We start from the raw sequence: 5,581 nt of genomic DNA on the forward strand, positions 1-5,581 counted from the left end.
CCTGGTTCAGTTTTTAGGCTTCTAGCAGCAGTTCAGCTGAGATCCATTTTGATGAGGACTCAGAGGCTTCCAGTCTAGGAAACAGGATCAGCTGAGGAATTGGCGAGGTGAGGTTAGCTGTGGCTTGTTCTGCTTCTCTGATCTTCCAGCATTCACCCCAATACCTGGCTTCAGGTTTGTTTTTAATAATGAGACCTTTAGAGATTCTTGCTACAACCACCCTCTGCATCAGGATTTCAATAACTCAATAGAAGTTTGAGAGTTACACCTCAATTCAGTGTCAGTTGCTGCTATCATTTTACCCCTTTATTTAGTCAATAATGCTTTTGTTTGCATGTTCTAAAGACCTAGACATTTAAAATCTGTTTGAAGAAGAGATTAACACTGAACTGGCAATCCTCCTGCCTTAGCCTCCTAAGTGCTGTGGTTACACCACAATGTCTGGTAAGACCTAAACATATTAACTCTAGATTTTATTGACAGTGTTCCTTTAAATAATTCTTGTGAAGGTTATTCAAGACTTTTCTGCTTGGGGGCAAAAATCAGTACATTTCCACTCATTGGTGCATGGGATCGCATTATCTCATCTCTAGTATTTCTTTTCTCCTATAATTATAAGTTCTTATAAAAGTGGCACTTGTCTTAGCTTTTTCTTTAACTCTTCCTTTCTTTGCCAAGCATGTTCTTTAAAAAAAAAAAAAAATTGATGAGAAGTTCCTTCCAATGGCTCTCACTCTGTCTCTCCTTGCCCTCAGACTTGGTCCTTGCCCCTCCTTGTACTGCTTCATCTTACGGCCTGCTTATAACTTAGGTTTCGCACCTCGTCAGTATAAATACATGACACTCCACAATGAGTGCTTTTAATGCAAATGTGTCCTTTCACTCTTGATACCTCAGAGACAACACACAGGTCACTCCCCAGAAGTCACCATGCCCTTCCCTTCTGAGACAGTACATGCCCCGCGATCCTCCTGCCCTCTGACAACCCCTCTCCATGTCTCTGCTCACTTCACCCCAGCCCACCCCTTATTTGCGGACATGCATTAGCATGTCATTTGCGTTCTCCTGTGTTTGTTTTCTGTTCACTTACTCCTGCCTGGGTACTCATACATTCTCAGGGCTTTATTAACAATTTTTCACTTCTAACTTTCTAGATTTTTCCTTCTATCCCTGATCTATCACTAGTCTAATATTTCTAATGGTTAAATTCTATCAGGGAAAGGTAAATTTAAAAAAAAAAAAAAACTCTCAGATTTGTAAATTAGGATTCATCACTTTCTTTCATTTCTTGTCTTCTTTTCTATCTTTCCTTTTTTCTTTTTTCTTTTGTGGTACTGGGAACTGAACCTACAAGGACTTAACACACACTTGGCAGTGTTTCAACACTCAGCTGTATCTCTAATCCTTTTTTCACTCTTTAGTTTGAGACAAGGGCTCAATAAGCTGCTCAGGGACCTTGAATTCACTTGGACCTGTCATTCTCCTGCCTCAGCCTCCTAAGCCACCAGGTCCAGCTTTGAATCATCCTCCCCACTTTTCTCCTGCCCCACTGTAAGCAATCAGAAGCCTGCTCTTTTAGAAAGGGGCTACATCCACTCGTGATGAACTGGAGCAAAGTATTGGAACCACAAGAGCTGAGGTGTGTCTGTCTGTCTGTCTGTCTCTGTCTGTCTGTCTAGCACATATTCATCCATAGAGATTCTCTGTTAAAACCGTCTGAGGCCTGAAAAGAGAAACTGAAGACTGAAAAGTAAGAACACCGAAGTGAAATGGGAAAGTCATGTTGGAACACAGCCAAATGCATAATGATGTCAAATTGACCAGGACCTGGGTAAACAAGCACTTTCATAAATAGTCAGCCTGCGTGTAATTTGGTAAAGCCACTCCGGACAGACATTCTGAAGCATCTTTAATATGTAAATGTGGGCTGGGAATGAAGCTCTGTGATAAAGAGCAGTGCTTGCTTAGTATGTGCAAGGCCCTAGGTTCTATCCTCAGCATTTCAAATTAAAAATAAATAATGTAAATCCACCTACTTTACAACCAGCTACTTCATTTCTTCCTATAACTTTCTAAAGTTTTGTATGTGTTCTCATATGAAGAAGACCATCTTAAAAATTTCATTGAAGCATTATTAATATAGTTTTAAAACACTAGAAATAATCTAAATACCCCCAATTGGGGAAACGGTTTAGATAACTATGTCTATTACTCTAGAATATCATGCAGAATTACAATACGGAGAGAGATGGACACTGATGCTGATGCTTCTTTGAACAGTGTTGAGAAAGCAAAAAGTCAGTTTGCAGAATAATAAACAGCCTCTCATTTCCATGTAAAAACTACATACACATAAACACCCAGGCACTGTATGGTTTCTCGGGAAGGTCCGTGTATACAGTTACCTATCAGGAGATGTACAAGACTAAGCATCAAACATACAAGATCGAGACTGGGATGGTAAGACTTATTGTGTGGGCTATGAAAAAGGAAGAGAGAGGAGAGAGAGAGAGAGAGAGAGAGAGAGAGAGAGAGAGAGAGAGAGAGATGAATAGCATATGGGTAGTAAACAAAATCGCCAGATAGCCAGCATGAGTTAGTGCACACACATGGGTCAAAGGACAACTGAGGCTCAGGTGTAGACATCCTGTCCCCTACAGGACTACTCCAGTATGTGTTAGCATACTTGGCAGGCCCAGAAGTGTCCTTAAAGGAACCCAGTTTTGTTAGAGAAGTGGCTGTTCCAGACAAGGTTAGTGAGGCCAGGAGAAGAAAAGAGCATCAGCAAAGTAGTGGCTGACAAACGGCCAGCGCAGTGTGGTACAGACAAGGCGTAGGCCAGAGCTGCGGTTGGCTAGAAAACATTTAGTCAAATGGATTGGAGGTTTCAGTAGAACCCACAGACAAAGCATCCTGGAGACGCTGACTAATGGATACACATCCAGGGTCCGTTTCAAACAGGAAAGGCTCTGTAGAGCCAGAGCTAGATGCAAATCTCAGGGAGAATGGCCAGTGAGCTTTTTCTGTTTCCGTGGGACAAATAGCCAAACGAATGGAAACACATGAACTATGAACCAATAGCTGAGGAGCCCCCAACTGAATCAGGCCCTCTGGATAAGTGAGACAGTTGATTAGCTTGATCTGTTTGGGAGGCATCCAGGCAGTGGGACCGGGTCCTGTCCTCACTGCATGAGATGGCTGTTTGAAACCTGGGGCTTATACAGGGACACTTGGCTCAGCCTGGGAGGAGGGGACTGGACCTGTCTGGACTGAGTCTACCAGGTTGAACTCAATCCCCAGAGGAGTCTTTGCCCTGGAGGAGATGGAAATGGGGGGTGGGCTGGGGGAAAGTGGGGGGAGGGAGAGAACAAGGGAATCCGTGTTCTCTGATATGTAAAATTAAATTAAATTATAAAATACAAAAAATAAAAAATATAAAAACAACAAAAAAGAAAGAATGAAATTTCTGTTACCTTGAATAGTTCATATTTTTTTCTAGTCAGTTCTGTATGCAAAATGATACTCTGACCTTAAAACTCTTAATTTCTTAGTGGCTCTTATTCAACACAGCTGGGTATCTCCTCCACTTGAGTTATTATATGGCTTAATAACTGGCTTCACTGGTTTTTTTTTTTTTCTTTTTTCTGATGTATGATACCCCTCACTGCCAAATTAATTTTCTCTAAATAACACTGGCCTCTTATTAATTCACTTAGTTGAAAAATGGCAACAGTCCTCTTTTGCTCATGACCTTTCCCAACCCAGTGTCAGGATCCAACTGTTCTGATCTGAACGTTCTACTGTGAACTATTCCATTCTTAGCTGCTATCAACTCCCATCTATGTGTAAGTCCTGTCCTTGATCGCTCAGCCTTCAAGACCCCTTCTGCAGACATGTGGGAAGTCAATGGTGGAAGAAAGATTAGTCCTTTGGGTATGTCAATTTCCCAGTGTGGCCTCAAATCATGTGTGTTTTGTCATCCAAAGTAAATCATTACAGTTTCTCTGCTGCTCAAAGCGTAGGAGCCAGACAGTCTATCCTGCTCGGGCTACCTCGCTCACAATGCTACCACATGAGCTTTTATATCTCTATTCAGAATGCTCTTCTTATTCTAAGCCACTCTCTGCTATTAGATGTGCTCTCTAAAGGCTGCAACTCTCCTCATCTGCCTCTTCTTTGATAACTATCTTGGGTTATCTTTCTTAATGACATCATCCAGAGATCTATCTCATTTCCAAATGCCTGTAGTATTTATACATAACACAGAGTAATGTTATTATACATTTCCCTGTTCTTGATGGCCTTGTGGATTTGTTTTCTCTTTCAAGTATACGTTCCTTGCAAGGAAGAATTCTATCTTGTTCTCACTTGTCCTGCTTTTGTATGTCTACCATTCCTTGCTCACACTGAACATTCAGTAAGTATTTTATAGTGGGTTAGTCAGAGGTATCCCATATCTTTGATTAATGGTTCTTTAGACATTGTATTAACCCAGACTCTTTTGATTGTCCATGATAGTATCTCAAACCCAACTGACTTCATTTAAAATGTTGTTGTTCAACTAGCTGAGGTTGTAAGTGCAATTTGAACTCTAAGGTGCTGGAGCTACACAGTTAGATTACATTTTAGCATGATGTCTTTGTCTATTTCTGCACTTTGATCCCCTGGGTTAAATATGAGGCAGTGTGGGACCATGAATGACAAAGGCAGCCACCAGCAATTGTAGCTTTCAACTCGGCAGTGAACCACTCCAACGGAAAATAAAAACATAAAGCTGTCACGTACATAAACCAAACATGGAATCTTCAAATTTTTATTTTTAATTATGCAGATATGCATATAGCTATTTGTGGATGTGTGCACATGAACACAGACATCCATGGAATCCAGAAGAGAGTTTCCAATCCCTTGGCACTGATACAGTAATCATGAGCCTCCCAATGTGGGTGCTGGCAACCAAACTCAGGTCCTCTGCAGAAGCAATCCTCTCTCTTAACCACCGGGCCATCCTCCAGCCCGCCAAAACAGTTTTCAAATTACAACTTCATGTGTGTCAACCAAAGTGAACAGAAGAGACCTCAAGGCTCAAGTTCATTGGTTCAACTGAAATCTCACTCCTATCATTAAACCAATCACTGTGGCCATTAGGGTATAGTACTCTTGTTGATCAAGCTGAAAATGTGGGTTCACACTCAAAGCCATACGGGGACATTAAGAGAAGACAGGTTGTGCAATGGAAATTTAAGGTTTTACCATCAGAAAAGAGAAAGCAATAACTATACCAACAAGCCAAACACTGCATGTCCTTTATATACATGAGATGCACCAAAGATGGGAATTAACCATAAAGTTCCTTGTAGGATCAGACGTGTGATTTTTGTATTCAAATTCTGAGGGGTTTTTTTTTCTCTCTTTAAAACGTTAAAAAATAACTGGGGTCCTATAAGCTTCTGGACCAAGAAAATCTGTATCTGCCCTGTCAAAAACAAATTTTGTAAAACCAATAGATAAATGTCTCAACTATTTTGTATTGGTCCTATTTTTCATAGAAATAAATCATTTGTCATGTAACTTACTCATT

This window comes from Peromyscus leucopus, chromosome 11 (assembly GCF_004664715.2).
Source record: "Peromyscus leucopus breed LL Stock chromosome 11, UCI_PerLeu_2.1, whole genome shotgun sequence".
Classification (NCBI taxonomy): Eukaryota; Metazoa; Chordata; class Mammalia; order Rodentia; family Cricetidae; genus Peromyscus; species Peromyscus leucopus.